General features: G+C 44.7%; 1 pseudogene; it reads left to right on the top strand.

The window, feature by feature from the left end:
- Nucleotides 1-526: 526 nt before the first annotated feature.
- On the top strand, nucleotides 527-3678 carry LOC134934564 (uncharacterized protein K02A2.6-like; annotated as a pseudogene).
- Nucleotides 3679-18794: the final 15116 nt, after the last annotated feature.

Here is an 18794-nt window from a genome sequence, read left to right as displayed (position 1 = left end):
CCCCTGGATAATTGTCTTACCTAAAATGTTCAGGGTTTAAATGATAAAGTAATGCGGTCTCTTGTGATTAGACAGCTTAAAGAGTATAAAAATGACAATTGCTTATTTGGTTGAGACACACTTGGGGTGAGGGAGGGGTGCAAAGTTCTATCCCTTAAATAACCTTGAGTTAGTTGGGCTTATCAAGCAGCGTACACATCAGCTGAAATACCGAAAGTATGTTTTGCTTTGCTTGTGATCTGGTGCCACTATGTGTTTATTCAGGGTAAAATGAATGCCTCTCCAATTATGGAATTTGGCTGCTTATGTCTGTGGTGTATATAGTTCCCATTGCTGTATATGTGTTCTGGTGGAAGGTTACAATGGATCTTATTTTGTATTTGTATTAGTTGGTGTAGGAATCTATTTCTGTGTTCTTTGGTTTCCTGTACTTCTCCAGTAAAGAAGTATGCAACACTCCCTGTGTCCTGGTTACATAAAAAAACTCTTATTATAAAAAGGTTTATGCAGCCTAGAGATGCACTCTATGACGGCAAAAGAGCGTCAAGTGATTTGGGTCACTTTGGAAGTAGCAGGTATTGATTTAAAAATGGAATTAGACACAGGCTCTGCTCTGTCAGTGCTAAATGCAAGTGATTACAAACGCCTGTTTGCTGCTATTCCTTTAAAGAAAACATCCGTAACACTCCGCACATATACGGGTGAACTGGTGTCCCCATTGGGAAAAATAAAAGTTTATGTGAAATACAAAGGCAATATTCATAAGCTGTATTTGTACATACTTCCACATGGTGGACCGGCATTATTGGGCCGCGAATGGATAAGGAAAATCCAACTTGATTGGCATTCCATTCACAGGCTACAATCTACTGCATCTGATGTATCCAACAATGACGCAGCTACTAAGGAACTTTCTAAATGGTTAGCTGCCGCACAACCCATTTTCCAACCAGGGATAGGCACGTTAAAGGACATTAAGGCCAGTATAGAGTTGGATCCACATGCCGTTCCAAAGTTTTGTAAAGCTCGCACAGTACCTTATGCCATCCGACCAGCGGTTGAGGAGGAACTACGAAAACTGGAAGACTCTGGTATACTCTCCCAAGTGGAATAGAGTGAATGGGATACGCCCATAGTTCCGACAGTAAAGAAAGACAAAATGGGAAGTATCCGTATTTGCGGAGATTTCAAAATGACAATAAATCCAGTACTACAGACTGTGCAGTATCCTTTGCCTAAAATAGAGGACATCTTTGCAGCTCTCTCAGGGGGCGATCGATTCTCCAAAATTGACCTAGCTCAAGCATACTTGCAAATGGAAATTGAGGAGGCATCTAAGAAATATTTAACCGTCTTGTGTTTGGACTATCTTCTGCCCCAGCATTATGGCAGAGAGCAATGGATCAAGTCCTACAAGGAATACCAGGTACGCAATGTTAGCTGGATGATATAATTGTAACAGGCCAAGATGATGTGGACCATTTAAATAATTTTGAAAAAGTATTAACCCGACTACAGGAATATGGACTCCGAGTAAATAAAGATAAATGTGCATTTTTCCAAGAAAGCATTTCATATTGTGGACATGTGATTGATAGAGAAGGCCTGCACAAATCAAATGATAAAATTGAGGCAGTACTATAGGCGCCCCAGCCACAGTCTGTGTCACAACTGAGATCTTACCTGGGCCTAGTTAATTATTATCACAAGTTCTTACCAGACCTCTCCACAGTAATACACCCGCTAAATGCCCTACTACAGAAAAATGCACGATGGAAGTGGACAAAAAGATTGATTACATCTGATAAAGTTCTTACTCATTTTGATCCGAAACTACCCATCAGGCTGGCGTGTGATGCGTCACCGTACGGCATTGGAGCAGTGTTATCACATCAACTGAGAGATGGTAGTGAGAAGCCAATAGCGTTTGCTTCACGGTCTTTGACAGTGGCAGAGAAGAATTATGCGCAAATTGACCGAGAGGCCTTAAGTTTACTATGGGGAGTGAAGAAATTTCATACATTTTTGTATGGGCAAAGGTTTACATTAATTACGGATCATCAACCACTGGTATCAATCTTTAACCCCCACAAGGGAGTCCCAGCCATGACTGCAGCTCGGCTTCAACGTTGCTCATTATTCCTGGGTACTCATACATACGACATTGAGTTTAAAGGAACAAAACTACATGGCAACGCTGATGGTCTATCGCGTTCTCCCTTGCCCCAAAGTGAGGAGGACAGTGATGGAGACCCCCTGGAAGTGTATCACAATATGTTGATGGAACAACTACCTATTACCAATGCCACGATCAATCGGGAAACAAGGAAAGACCCGGTACTATCAAAAGTAATGGACTTAACTCTCAAAGGTTGGCCTAAACATGGCGATGCTCAATATTACGGGTTTTCGGGCAGGAGAGATCAGCTTTCTGTCTGTCAAGGAACTCTATTGTGTGGGTCCCGAGTGGTAATACCACCTAAACTGCGAAACAGAGTTTTGGAAAATTTGCATGAGGGTCACCTAGGCACAGTAAAAATGAAGAATCTTGCTAGAAGCTATGTTTGGTGGCCAGGAATCGATGGTCGAATTGAAACTTTGACAAAAGGGTGTGAAGGATGTCAAAGAGTTCAAAATGCACCACCTTTAGCCCCGTTACACTCCTGGGAATGGCCTTCATCTCCATGGCAGCGGGTACATATTAACTTTGCTGGTCCATTCATGGATTGTATGTTTCTTATTGCAGTGGACGCTCATTCAAAATGGCCAGAGGTAATAAAGATGAAATCCACTACTTCTGAGAAAACAATTGCTGTGCTGCGAACCATCTTTGCCAGAAATGGTCTACCGGAGCAAGTGTGCAGTGACAATGGGCCACAGTTTGTGTCTATGGAATTCAAAAAGTTCATGCAAGACAATGGAATTAAACATTTTACATCAGCTCCACACCATCCAGCCACTAACGGTTTGGCTGAGAGATTTATCCAAACATTTAAAAAAGCTATCAAGTCCATGCACCATGAACATCTACCTTTGCAACACAAGATTGACAACTTCTTGTTCATATATCGTAGGACTGTGCACTCCACTACCGGTCAGCCTCCTGCGGTGCTATATATGCAACGGAACTTACGGTCTCAGTGGGACTTAATAAAACCGGATGTAAGGCGGAAGGTACATAACAAACCGTTTCAATCAGTTTATCAGAAACCTACTTGGTTCTTCCACATTGGCCAAGAGGTTCTGGTCCGTGATTATAGGGGAGACAAATGGCAACCAGGAATAGTTTCTTCCAAATCCGGCCCTCTGATGTACGTGATTGAAGTTGGAGGAGAATTGTGGCGTCGCCACATTGATCAAATCATTGAGTCAGGGAGGCATACTGACTGTACGTCGACAGCTGGACATAGTCAAGCCAGTGATGTGGGGGTTTATGTATACCCCTCTGGAACTGATACAGAGACTGTTCCTGACACTGTGGAGGAAATGTACCCCTCTGGGTCAGATACAGAGACTGTTCCCAAACCTGTTATGAAGTCACCTGAGCATGAGGTTCCCTTAGTAACAACTGATCCTGAACCTTCTAGTGTGATTTCTGTGGAGCAGCCAGTCACTCTGGGAGTTAAACATCGATATCCAGACAGAGTTCGTAAGGCACCTCAAAGGCTTGATTTGTAGCCTTCTGGGGTAACGTATACATTGCTTAGTGCTAACATTTTCATGTCTGCATTTATCTAAGTTGGGAGGAGTGTGGTGTATATAGTTCCCATTGCTGTATATGTGTTCTGGTGGAAGGTTACAATGGATCTTATTTTGTATTTGTATTAGTTGGTGTAGGAATCTATTTCTGTGTTCTTTGGTTTCCTGTACTTCTCCAGTAAAGAAGCATGCAACACTCCGTGTGTTCTGGTTACATAAAAAAACTCTTATTGGAATATAAGTAACAGATGTCCCTCCTCCGTACAGCATTGCTACATACCCTGATACCCCTGTGCCGTGTATGACAAACTTCAACAATGTCCTGGACCCGTCTTTAGATAGTTGGTGCCCTGATTGGGCTCCTGATAATCGTGGTAGCTGAGGTTTTGCAGGGCTGGTGGGGGGTTTGGGCCTGGTTGATGTGTGGAGACTGCGGCATCCGTGTCTGAAGCAGTTTTCCTGCTTTTCTCCTACATATATTGATTTCTCTCATATCAACCTGGCCCTGGTCTCTCGCAGTCTGGCACCCAGGATTCTGACTGTTAATTACTAATCCAGAGGTATCTCTGACCACTCTCCACTATCTTTATGTGTGGATTTTACCAGTCAATGGGGCCAGCCCCTGTAGAAACCTAATCCATTTTGGTTGACTCAAATGGGGGCGGGCTCAGAGTTGGAAGTCAACTGGGAGGGTTATTTTGCTACTAATGCCCCACGGTGTTCTGACAGTAGTATAGGATAGTATAGGGGAGCTTTTATTAGCCATATTGCTGAGCTTAAGACCTTTTCGAGGTGAAAGGAATTGGAGTTGGATGATTCCTGCAGAGAGTTAAGATGGCCATACACAGGGCCGGCGCTTCCACTAGGCAGCTTTAGGCAGCTGCCTAGGGGCGGGAGACATGAAGGGGCGGTCCGCTGACGCTGCCCTGAACAAACAGTAGTTTCATAGGTGTGCAAACTGGTGTACACTCTAATGTAGAAACTAGAGCCGCCCAGTGGTTCATGTATGCGGCCGGGTACGCTCAGGTATCGCTGCACCCGCAGCACACTTGATACCTGTCCCGGTCAGAGCCGCCATCAAAGGGTGACGTCGTCCCGCCCTGACAGATAAGAGGGCCCGCCAATGTGCACAGTGACAGGACCACCCCAGCCTGCGCGTGACGATCACCTTCCTCCCCGGATCGCACACAGCGCAGCTCTAGTTCCCTCCCGCATTCAGCCTCCCGCTAGGAGGGTAGGCAAGTCTGGGTAAAAGTTTTTCCCTGAGCCTCCCGCAAGTCCAGGAAAGCCGGAGGGCAGGGTGTGCAAGGGAGACGTCACACTGCCATAAGAGTCCTGCAGGGCAGTCTGAGCAGAGGCTCTTCACTTGTCGGCATCACGATCAGCTGCTGCAGTGTGGAGGCCCTTCAGTGCAGATTTCCCTGGCCAGATCTCCTTCCCCCAGGATTTTTTTTTTTTTTTGCTGATTACAGCAGCAGCACCATCCAGAAGCTAAGGCTCCGCCCCCTTCCGAGACTCCGCCCCTCACACGGCCCGCGATTTCCAATTCCTCCCCTCCACCGCCAGCTATGTGGATCCAGCACAGAGCTCCTGCAGGTAATAGACTGTACTCACTATTTTCAAACTTAGTCACCAATATGATAAGTCTAGATAGCATCATCTTATGGGTCAAGTGTATGTCCATTAAAGTTACATTATGTGTTAGACAGGGTCAGACTGGCCATTAGTTTTGCTTTGGGGCAGTGGATATTTAAATGAAATACATTTGAATTATGGCCCCTACACACTGGCCGATATATCAGCCGTTCTCTTGAACGACCGATATATCGCGGGACCATCGGCCAGTGTGCACACGCGATACGTCTGTGAACTCCGTTGTTCACAGACATATCGCGTCGGCCCCGCAGCACAGCCGACGGTCAATATATCTACCGATATATTGGTGCATCGCTGTGTGTGTACGGGCGACCAGCCGGCCGCCCGTACACATGCTGCGGCAGCCGGCGGTGATTGACAGCTGAACTGGGCGGGTGTGTGTACACGCCCGCCCAGTTCATGACGTCAGTCCCCAACGGATCGGGCAGTGTGTATGCACAACACACTGCCCGATCCGTCCATAGATATATCTGCAGATCAATTGATCGGCAGATATATCTACCACTGAGTACCCACCATTAGGGAGATATTGCTGAGGTAGGTAAGCTGATGCCCATCAACAGCTACATGCAAGGAGCACAGGGATTAAACACAGTTTGGCAGATTCTGGGGTTATTGGTGTGCGGGGCCACCTCCCCGCCAGCTGACCCAATGTAGTGCGGTGCATGCAGCGGCCACCACCCACTATCGGGAGAACTGGCCCTGACTGAATCCCACCCGGCTGTCAGCACCTTGCGTGCCGATCAATTCTCTCAACAACCCGCCCCCCGCTGCTTGCCATTCTAAATGTGGTGTCGCCCATCAGCCAATCAGAACTTGCAGACCAGCAGCAGCGGCTCTTGATTGGCTGATGGACCGCAAGCTTTGATATGCTGACGGCCGGTGCCATGTTTCAAATGGCCACCACCGCAGGAGGCATCAGTGAGGAGGACAAGTAGCGGCAGCAAACCAGCAGCGGCGGCGATGGGCACTACTGGGGGATTATCTGTATCTGGCACCTATGGTGGTATTTGTAACTGGCACTGCTGGGGAAATACTTAATGTGAATTTCAGCTCATACTGTGCGGGGTTAATGTGAATTTGGCTCATACTGTGTGGTGTAATGTGAATTTCAGCTCATACTGTGGGGCGTAATGTGATTTTCGGCTCATACTGTTGCGTAATGTGAATTTGGCTCAGACTGTGTGGGGTAATGTGAATTTGGGCTCATACTGTGTGGTGTAATGTGAATTTGGGCTCATACCGTGTGGCGTAATCTGAATTTGGCTCCTACTGTGTGGCGTAATGTGAATTTGGGCTCATACTGTGCATTTACAGTGCAGTGCCAGTCTGTAGGCACATGGAAACAAAAATTTCAATTCTAAGTACTTCCAAAGCACAGGGTGCTGCCCCGAGGACCTTTATGCGATGGCACTGCTCGCACCCCATATTTATGGCCTTGTGTACTGATCCCGCCTACTTTGGTGTTGGCTCCGCCTGCCATTGATTTGGTGTTGCCCACATGGGGCCACTTCTAGAAATTTTTCCAGGACTTTTAGTTCCCAATCCGTTCCTGCCGTCCACAGACAGATTGGTCTTATGCAGTTGGGGACAGCTCTGGTACATGAGCTGTTTAAGAAGAGGTGGGGCTCTTAGAGTAATTTGATTGCTGACTGCACCTGTCCATATGTAGTGGGACTACAAGTCCCAGCAGATCTTGTCAGCTGAATGTGCTGGGACTTGTAGTGACATCACAGCTGGAGAGGCCATAACAAGCCAAGTACTGTACAGCAACATATAATGGTGTAGATATTGTGTGTGTATATATATATATATATATATATATTTTTTTTTTACTATTATTTAAAAAATATATTTTTTTTTTTATACAAACACACAGCGGCACCAGAGTTTTAAATTTAACTTAGTGTATTCACATCTATACCCAACGTTTTGGGACTGGATTGCCCCTTTGCCAAGGTAAATCCCCTTGGCGACTGAAAGCAGCTCAACACACCAAAAGTGAGCTGCTTTCAGCTCAAAGTCGCCCAGTGTGAAAGTTAAATTTAAGACTCCAAGTGCCGCTGTGTGTTTGTATGGAAAATTATTTATTTGGATCCAGAAGGTACTGGAGCAGCTGATTCAGTGAGGGAGAGTGCTGGTCCGGTGTGACATAATGATGTACTGGCGTAGGGGAGCAGGGGTGTTGTTCTGTCAATGGATGCAGAGGCTTGCTGGCCAGATGGCCATCCTAGTGAAGGCGTAAGACGTCATCTGATGGCACCATTAGTGGGCTTACGTGTACACAGGCTGGTGAGTTCTCTCTCTCTCTACATATACATACATATGTATATATATATATATATATACATATATATATATATTAATATGGGGCAACATAATGCAGTACATACAGATGGGGTGGGGGCCAGCACCACAATGCAGCACATACAGATGCGGAGAGGGCGGACAGCACAATGCAGAATACATATGGGGACAGCTGGACGGCACAACTGCCTCCCACTTTGCAGGCTTCCAGGACCCGGGGAGCACGATGCCAACATTACAGACTGCTGCGCCCACGGCTCACAGGCACACGAAAGACAGAGTAGCCGCCAGTGAACGTTGCTGAGAGACATCGATTGGGGGGGGGGGGGGGGGGGGGGTTTGCTGAGTGACATAGAATAAAGGGGGGGCTGTTTGACAGTGAAGGGTATGAGAGGCACAGAGTAGGGGGGGGGGGGCGCATAAGTTTTGCCTAGGGTGCCAAATTTCCTTGCACCGGCCCTGGCCATACACCTACAGATTTATTGTCAGATCTGGCTGGTTGGAATGAAAATCTGGTAATGGATGAGAGCAAATGACAACTGACCATTTGTTCCCAAACACAGGAAAACAGCCAAAAATGGATAATCAGACAAATTGGTTAAATCCAGGTCCTTTTTTGTCAGTTTTACGGCATTTAGGAGTAAATAGCCAAGTGTCATTTGCGCTCATCCATTACCAGGTTTTCATTCCAACCGTCCAGATCTGACACTAAATCTTTAGGTGTATGGACAGCATAAGAGAGGGTTTATTTGTTAAATGGACTGGAGTTGCAAGGCTTGCAGGTCAACACGAATGGAAAACGATGGATTAAGCAAGGCGTAAGCAGATTTTTGATAGTCACTCGCAGTACTTTTCTGCTGATCGGACCGGCTGTTATTTGGCCTGAGAGCTACCGCTGCGGTTCCTGCTCTCCAATATGGAGAGGGAATTAGGGGCCTAATTCAAACCTGATCGCAGCAGCAAATTTGTTAGCTAATGGGCAAAACCATGGCCCTCATTCCGAGTTGATCGCTCGGTATTTTTCATCGCATCGCAGTGAAAATCCGCTTAGTACGCATGCGCAAAGTTCGCACTGCGACTGCGCCAAGTAACTTTACTATGAAGAAAGTATTTTTACTCACGGCTTTTTCTTCGCTCCGGCGAACGTAATGTGATTGACAGGAAATGGGTGTTACTGGGCGGAAACACGGCGTTTCAGGGGCGTGTGGCTGAAAACGCTACCGTTTCCGGAAAAAACGCAGGAGTGGCCGGAGAAACGGTGGGAGTGCCTGGGCGAACGCTGGGTGTGTTTGTGACGTCAACCAGGAACGACAAGCACTGAAATGATCGCACAGGCAGAGTAAGTCTGGAGCTACTCTGAAACTGCTAAGTAGTTAGTAATCGCAATATTGCGAATACATCGGTCGCAATTTTAAGAAGCTAAGATTCACTCCCAGTAGGCGGCGGCTTAGCGTGTGTAACTCTGCTAAATTCGCCTTGCGACCGATCAACTCGGAATGAGGGCCCATGTGCACTGCAGGGGAGGCAGATATAACATGTGCAGAGAGAGTTAGATTCTGTTATTTGGCCTGAGAGCTACCGCTGCGGTTCCTGCTCTCCAATATGGAGAGGGAATTAGGGGCCTAATTCAAACCAGATCGCAGCAGCAAATTTGTTAGCTAATGGGCAAAACCATGTGCACTGCAGGGGAGGCAGATATAACATGTGCAGAGAGAGTTAGATTTGGGTGGGTTATTTTGTTTCTGTGCAGGGTAAATACTGGCTGCGTTATTTTACACTGCAATTTAGATTTCAGTTTGAAGTGAACACACCCCCCTCAAATCTAACTCTCTTTGCACATGTTATACCTGCATCCCTGCAGTGCACATGGGTGGTCATTCCGAGTTGTTCGCTCGTTGCCGATTTTTGCTATGCTGCGATCTGTTGCAAATTGCGCATGCGCAAGGCACGCAGGGCGCATGCGCTTAGTTATTTAACTAAAAACTTAGTAGTTTTGCTGTGGATCCTGCGGCGCTTTTCAGTCGCACTGCTGATCGGTGAGTGATTGACAGGAAAGGGGCGTTTCCGGGTGGTAACTGAGCGTTTTCCGGGAGTGTGCTAAAAAACGCAGGCGTGTCAGGGAAAAACGCAGGTGTGTCTGGAGAAACGGGGGAGTGGCTGGCCGAACGCAGGGCGTGTTTGTGACGTCAAACCAGGAAATAAACGGACTGAGCTGATCGCAATCTGTGATTAGGTCTGGAGCTACTCATTAACTGCAAAGAATTATTTAGTAGCAGTTCTGCTACTCTTTCGTTCGCTATTCTGCTAAGCTAAGATACACTCCCAGAGGGCGGCGGCCTAGTGTGTGCAATGCTGCTAGCGAGCGAACAACTCGGAATGAGGGCCTTGGTGTTGCCCATTAGCTAACAAATTTGCTACTGCGATCAGATCTGAATTAGGCCCTAGGCCCCTTGTCGCCCACAAGAAATTTATATATACCAGTCGTAATACTCCATTCAATTTTGAGAGCACTTGGGATCCTTTACTGACTTCCCCATATAACTCTGTTGTACCTGCAGGCACTTCCAGGATAAATCCTCGTCCACCACTGGACCCTAATATGGCCCTTCACTCCAATGCTATTGCTGGTCTTTTAGTAGGCCCCCTGGATATTCTCATTGCTAATGTAGAAATCCTGTCATGTTTTTACTATTTTTTGGACTCATAATATATATTCCCACTCTGTAATGTAACAGTAATATCTCATGTTTTGTTTGTTTTCATTCATTTGTTTTACAGTATTCTTTTTTCCTTAGTGCTTTCTTGCTTGTTTATGTAACTAAAATTCAATAAAAAATGCCTTAAAAACAAACAAACCATAATTGGGTGTGGTGCGTTATTTAAACAAGAACATTGTAGAAGTGCTTATCGGCACCACATTGTTACCCCATTAAAATTATAATTAAAACGCTGTTGGTGGTATAACTGTATTAATGACATTTACAAACTCCTTAAATTGTGTTAATTTCTGTATTCTCCCTTCTGGGTATGTTATTATTGTAAATCGTACAAGGAATATTGGGGGTCATTCCGAGTTGATCACACGTAACAACTTTTTGCTGCTCGTGCGATCAACTAGATGCCGCCTATGGGGGCGTGTATTTTAGCATAGCAGGGCTGCGAACGCTTTTGCAGCTCTGCTATGCTAAAAAAGTTTCACACAAAACAAGAGTAGCCCTGCAGCTACTTACCCAGTGCGACGGATCCAGTGATAAAGGGTCGGTCCTGACGTCAGACATCTGCCCTCCGTTCGCCTGGACACGCCTGCGTTCTTCTTACCACTCCTCGAAAACGGCTGGAAACGGTGAGTATCCACCCCGGTACTCTGTCCATCTTCTTGCGATCGCCGCTGCGATCACATTTGTCGCTGGCGGCACCGTTGCCCACCGCGCATGCGCATTTCCGACCCGTTCGCACTGCAGCGAAGAACCGCTGCGTGCGATCGGGTCGGAATGACCCTCATTAACATTAAAGAATACAAGGATCCATTGTACACATTTTCTAACATTTTCTTCCTTCTGATACAACATCACAGATACATATAGCGATTTCTATGTTGTAAAAGGATATTATTAACATTAGATATCAATAAATATAATTTGGGAGTCTTTGTGAAGTGTAGTTTCAGTCCATTCAAGTTTAAACATTTGAAATTATTTTTTTTTAAACAAAGTAAGTGATGGGAGCGTAACCTGGGGCATTCCCATAAACAATGGTATAATGTTGCTTCAGGGCTAGCGCATTTGTGACATAAGGATGTGTCAGTCATACCAATTAAATTACAACGGTGGGTGGGGGGCGTGGCCTGGCTGGCAAACGAGGCGGCTGTGTGGCAGGAGAGCTCCGACCTGCTATCCCAACAAGCTCATTGAACTGCCCCTCTGCTACCTTAAAACCCCTCTCCACTTCCTCCCCGAGTGCTACCACCCACAGGAGAGCACTGAGAGCTGGGAGGTAGCCCTTGCTGTCGCCGCGGGTTGCGGCCCTCCTGCTCTCAATCACCCGGGACCTTGGGTATCGGGATACGCCGGGACGCGCGGTGCAGGGAAGACGCACATCGCCGCTTGTTTCAGCGGTGGGCTGGTTGGCTGCTCCCTGGTCTCACCTGCCGCCCGAGTGATCCCCTGTCTGCCTCTTCAGTGCCGTGGACGCAGAACTACGGATGTCTCTCTGCCTGGACTCCATGCACGGCGGGCATCTTCTCTCTTCTCCATGACGGTGCAGTATCAGTGGTAGAGGAGATAAATAAAATTATTCTGGCTGCAGCACGTATCCCTTGCCTCCTCAGCTTATGCCCACATAAAACTTAATTTCTGACAAACATAAGAATTAAGGAGTAAAGAATAATAAAAACTACCAGAAAAACAAAACAAAACCCACACAGTGCAGCTTCTTCCCCTGCTTTTTAGGGAGCCTGCTGTCCCTGTGTCTGTATGGAACATTCCTCTGCTTCTTGCAACAAGATTTATATGCTGCTGCTGTTACAGTTACCTTACTCTGCAGCTGTCCTTGCTACCTTTCCTAGGAATTATATATTGTCGGGGCCCCTGCAGCCGCTGCCGTATCCAGCCATTTGCCACTTGATCAACTACATATTTCAACCACCCCCCACTTCACCCCACAGGTGTGTGGAACTTTGTGTTTCCAATATATATGGAGGCTGGTGTCGCTGAGATGATGCTGCTGGACAGATCATTGTAGGTGATATACAGTTATCCTGTGCAGCTAGATGTGTAAATTTCATTCATCCCCTGTTATATTTCCATCTTTTCACAGTTCCTCCCACTCGGTGGTGTTCATATTATGCTATACCTCATCCACCACAATATGATGTCTATGGAGTAAAATTTGTCGAATAGTAACCGTGACTCATTCTTATAGAGATCCCAGCGTTGGATAAGTACTGACTTTTTTGTATACTGCTTGTGGCACTCACTGAGCGTGTAATAGACAAATTCCTCACTTTATCAGCGCCCAAATCTCAATGTATAAAAGGTGTCGGGAAACGTGCTGATTTATCGGTAGAGCTGTCCCCCAATTCACTTTTATCGCATAATTCTGGGATAGGACCTGAACCCATAGACATAATGCCTCTGAAAGCTCCTCCTACACCTCCTTCTTATGCGGAGATTGTTAAAGCTATAAAGGAGACAGTTGAACCGCTATTACAAGCGCAAGCTGATAAACTTATGTCAGCTGTCACAGACATAAAGTCGAAACTTGGCACCATGTCTCGTAGAATATCGGTCAATGAGAATCGAATTGGCTCTAATTTCCAAGAAATAGAAGACCTAAAGCAACAATTGACCGAGCTGTCATCATCACGACAACACGTGCTGTCTAAACTTGATGATCTTGAAAATAGATCAATGAGAAACAATCTGAGGATTGTGGGTCTAAAGGAATATGTAAAAGGTCCAGCTTTACTTAACTTCCTACTTTCAGATTTACTGGGTTTACTTGGAATTCCGGAAGAACTGTCGTCCGTGGAAATTGAAAGAGCACACCGATTAGGTCCTCCAGTAGACTCCAACCAATCTCGTCCTCTGCCGGTCATATTCAAATGCCTGAACTTCCATCACAAAGAAATGATCTGGTCAGCGGCTAAAACTAAAGGCACTCTTCAATGGGATGGTCAGAGACTCTTTGTATTCCAAGACTACTCTGCAGAGGTCTCCAGAGCCCGTCGTGAGATGCCTACTGTTTGCACCCAGCTGGTAAAATCAGGTGTTAAGTTTGCTATTCTATACCCGGCCCGATTATGTATTTTCTTAGCTCAAGGTCCTAAGGACTTCACGAATGTAGAAGACGCAAGTAGCTTTCCTAAAACACAATATGGAGTCCTCAGACTCAAATCCCATGGACCAAAATGAGTGAGCTTATAGGTTTTCTAAATGTTTTGTGTTTGCCGCTTTAATCCAGATTACTACTGTTTTTCTTTGCTGTTTTGGGTTTACATCTTTCGATGAGGGTATTTTGCCTTCCCCATCATATACCTATTAGTAGCATCATAGCATGGGCTATCTTAATGGTATTTTTCTTATTTTATGGTATAGTATTCTGAAAACCCATATGGTTGTTTTATATGTTCTGAGTGCCTCCCCAGGGGAGGTTAGTTAATATTTCCCTGTCCAGCGTTGGGAGACCCTTATATCCCTTGTTTCTCCCATTCATGGGTTTACTCCACGGTTACTGTTTGAAACTGCGATGTGGTTACTTTTCTCTTCATTTTGTATTTTGTTCTTTTGTACTACTTTCTTTGATATTACTGTTTCTTTCCTTTCTGTTCTTTTTTCTTCTTCTTTTCTATCTACTCTTTTGCTGAGGAGCTGGGGAGATATATCTCTCACTGACATTATGTTGCTACAATTACCTATACTTCTAGAAATGATGTATTATCTTGTTTTTTGTGGTCTGATGGTGGGGGTTTGGATAGATCAAATTTCTGTACAGACTATGGCTTCCCATCTTAAAATATATTCCTGGAATGTGAGGGGCATCAATTCACCCATTAAGCGTCGGCGGATTCTTACCTATCTAAATAAGGTGAAAGCCGATGTTACTTTATTACAGGAAACCCATCTGATGCCTACTGAGCATGTAAAACTTAGTATGCTTCGTCACCAGCTTATCGCATCCTCTTCTTTTAATTCAAAAGCAAGATGAGTTGCTATTCTTGTTCGAAAAGGAATAGTCTATGATATTCACCATCAGATCATAGATCCTGCAGGCAGATATGTTATCCTGGATGTTTCATTGGAGGGTTCTAGATATAGTCATGTATGGGGGTTATACCGCACAGTTGATAAGTAGATTTAAACAACAGATAGTTTATTTACCAAAATACACTGATAAAGGAAAGAAAATATTTTTTCTAATTGATCTCAATTTGGCGGTGCACCCAGAGTCAGTAGCAAAACATATTGGACAAAAGGAGAGAAAGAAGACTCTTTTGTGGGTGCACTCTTGTATATTTATGAAAGTATCAAAGAAATAGATTAAAATTCAATATTTATTGTTAATAAACATAAAACACATAGTAGTTGAATATGCAAATGAAAAAAAGGGGCAGAATACATAATAATATAATATAGATATACTCTGTGCAATGTCTATGCGCTTACTGTGTATGATAAATCTTTTTATTGAAAAAATTACAGATCTCCTTAGACCTTACTCAAATTCCCCAATTATTCTGGGAGGAGATCTAAATTTGGTCTCTTCCTTAATACTAGATAGAAAAAGTGTTTCTTCTCACAAATATTGTCTCCCTAAGGTTAATTTAAATTATATGGTGACCCAATTGGGTCTTGTCGACGTTTGGAGGTTACATAACCCTGTTGACCTGGAATATACCTGCTATTCATCCACGTTTAATTCCTTTTCCCGTCTAGACTAATTCTTTATTTCTGATAGTTTGTCCACCAGGGTTATTGATATTGACATAGAACCGATCTTAATATCGGACCACGCTCCCATTTCACTTACTCTTCAGACTAAATTTACGCTAGGAACCTGCTCCCCTTGGAGATTCCCAGCCAAATTAGCAGCATCCCAAAAGTTTCAATCTATGCTGCAGGCAGCTTGGGACTCTTATCAACTAAATAACTCCGAGCATGAATCTGAACCTGGTCTGTTTTGGCAGACCACCAAGGCAGTACTACAAGGAGAAATCATTGCCTTTGCGACACAAATGGATAATAAATTTCTGACTGCGGGTAAACATAACATATTTCAATCTGGAAACAAATCTAGTCGTTTATTATCTAATCTTCTTAAAACGAATGATGGCCCCCATCACATTGCTGCTTTGCTAGATGAAACTGGCGCCACCCAATTCGACAGGAAAAAGATCTCAGATATCCTTCATACATATTATAATAACCTCTACTCCCAAGACCCTATCAATACTGAAGCTTAACGAGAATTTTGGGAAGGGATATCATTGCCACAAATCATCATTTCTTTACATTCGACCCCACGATTGTCACAACTGAGGGTTTAGGCTGACGGGAGGAAGCCTCAGTTGTAGGGGCTGAGATGAAGTTAAACCTGGGAGGTTTAATCAGACCCCATGACATGTAAGTGCAGATTGATTACCCGAAGGTGTGACCATGACAACCAGTTTAAAATTCAAAATAAAAGTTTATTTAACAAACTCCGTGAAATGACAAGCAGCATTCAAAGTAAATCAAAGACAATGGCAAATAACACAGTTCCTGGAACACGTAACCGTAGAAGGTATTGCAGAGCACTGGTAGGTTAGAACAGATGTTAAAGTCCTTTGATAGAAATCCTTACCAGGCCTGGTTGTAGTAGTGGAGATAGCCGAGGAACATGCCAGTAGTTGTAACAGGTGAATCTGGTAATTTGAGTAAGCTGCTGCATCAGCTGGATGGAACCAGCCAGGTGGTAAAACACGGAGTGGATGCTGAATGGAATCAGCCATGTAATGAAACACAGAGTGGGTGCTGAATGGAATCAGCCAGGTACTAAAGTCACGGAGTGGGTGCTGGATGGAACCAGCCAGGTGATGAAATATAGAATGGATGATGTGAGATGCTAGTGAGCGTAGAAACAGAATAGCTGATAGTTGATTACCGGTGGTAGTGGATACTGCTGGTAAGATAGGATCCGCTGGATCAGCACCGGTGTTTGGTAGAAGCTGGAATCAGTTGAAAGCTGGCTGCTTGGAAGCAGATAGTAGATAGCTGGAAACTGGACAGCCACGGAAGGCTGTAGAGTCAGGCTGCACTGCAAGATGGAAAGCAGGTGCGGGTCTCTTTGTGGATGCTGGAGACAGGAACTGGAACCTGGAGAAACAAGCCACAGGAGAGAGAGACTGGAACAAGGTATGACATTCAAAGCACTGACCTCTATCTGGCCCAGACACAGGATACTTATACCTGCTGCTATGCAGGCATTGGCTGGGCAATTATGCAGATTCCAGAGATGGTGGGTTGGAGGAATTGGAGCATGTGATCAAATCCAACATGGCTGCGCCCATGCTGGAACCTGGAGGGAAAACTGGTTTGAAATGAAATGTGCAAACATAGTGATAATGGCGGCGCCGGCCGCGGAGGACAGGAGACGCCAGATGACTGTTAAATGCTGAGACACTTGGAGGGCAGCAGAGGCCGCGGCAGGCATGAAACATGATTCTGATAACCTGCAGCAATAACACAGTAACGGCGGCAGAGGCCGCGGAGGACGGGAGATGCCATGTTGGATTCAAACATGGCGCCGCTGTGGTAGTGTCTCAGAATGACAGGAGGGATGTGCAGAGTGTTGACACAGATGAGATCCGGATTTTGAACGCTGGGCCAGTCTCAGAAGACACCTAAATGGCAGGTAATGGCGTCCAGATACCCGGATCGTGACAACGATATTATAATTCTGCAATAATCCGAGTTTTGCCTAAATCAGGGAAAGATCCATTATTACCTTCATCTTATAGGCCTATAGCGTTGCTTAACATTGACTATAAAATATTTACCAAGCTCTTAGTAGACAGAATGAAGAAAATGCTTCCTGAAATAATTCATGAAGACCAAACTGGCTTCATATGGGGTAGGCATTCAGTGACTAACATAAGAAAAATTCTAGCTGTCTTACAGTCTTTGCAGGTGTCTCGGGCGGATGGTCCTGCATTTCTGTTGTCTTTGGACGCTGAGAAAGCATTTGATTTGGTGACGTGGGATCACTTGTTCGAGACCCGTCGAAGATTTGGCTTCCCCCCCAACTTGTACACACTCTGCAGACCATATACCATAACCCTCCCACTCAAATCTTTGTTAATAAATACCACTCTGCTCCCTTTTTCACTCAGAGAGGGACTAGACAGGGTTGACCTCTATCCCCGTAACTATTTGCAATAGCTCTGGAACCCCTTGCTATCGCCCTACGACAATTACCAACTTTCACTGGCATATCAGTCAATGGGGTTGTCTCTAAATTATCTATCTATCTGTGATTTTGGCTCCTTTACCGGTTACCGAATAACCATAAACAAATCTGAACTACTACCTTTAAACTGTTCAGGGGACTCCCCGATTCTCTCTAGTCTCTCTTCTCAGCTCACGTTGAATTCTACTAAACTGAAATACTTATGGGTTTATATCCCTTCTCACTTATCCCAGATATATTTAATGAATTACCCCCCAATTATCCAGAGAATGAAAACCCAATTGGAAAATTGGATGGATCTTCCACTTTCTCTTTTGGGTGGGATTATTGTGATAAAATCGGTAACCTTCCCTAAACTAGCATATTTACTTCAGATGCTCCCTATTGTGATCTCAAGGAAAGATGCATTGATATGTTCTAGATTATTCTCTATGTTTATTTGGAAAAATGGAAAGCCTCGTATGCCTAGAGCAAGTACTTACCTTAATAAACAGAAGGGAGGTCTAGGTGTACCCAATGTTCAGATATTTGCCAGAGCTGCATTATTTCGCTATGCCTCTGACTGGCTTCTGCGTCAAGACCTTTATACCAACTTGACCTTAGAAGAGGCTCTCTTTTACCCCTACTCCCCGGCAACACTCCTCCACACACCCTTAATAGATATTCCAAAAGAAATTAAATCCAACATTCTCAATAATACTTATAAAGCCTGGCTGGTTACACATAAGAATCTTAAAAGTGACCCTTTCTCTACCCCATACATCCCTATTTGGGGAAATCCCAAATTCCTGCCTTCCTTGCAGAACAATTCATTTTATACCTGGCGATGTCAGGGAATTAATGCCATAAAAGATGTTTTTGACCCTGGTGGACGACTCCTCTCCTTTACTCAATTGCAAAAAAAAAATTCTATCCGTCGAAGACAATTTTTTATGTATCTTCAACTTAGACATTATATCAACGCTTTGAAGGACCCTTTAGGCACACAACAGTCCTCTCATATCGTAACTACCACTCTTGCTTTTTGTCTTACTCACTCATTTAAAATTAGATTCCTCTATTCTGATCTTATTGAAGCTAGCGCTCCGTCTTGGGGCCCACTTTTCCTTGCCTGGAAAAAAGAAGTAACTGATTTCCCGTTATCTCTGATGTTTTGGTAAATACAAAGCGGTCTCTTAAATATCTAA

Source organism: Pseudophryne corroboree, chromosome 6 (genome assembly GCF_028390025.1).
Source record: "Pseudophryne corroboree isolate aPseCor3 chromosome 6, aPseCor3.hap2, whole genome shotgun sequence".
NCBI classification, from domain to species: Eukaryota; Metazoa; Chordata; class Amphibia; order Anura; family Myobatrachidae; genus Pseudophryne; species Pseudophryne corroboree.
This window is presented reverse-complemented; position numbering and strand designations above follow the sequence as displayed.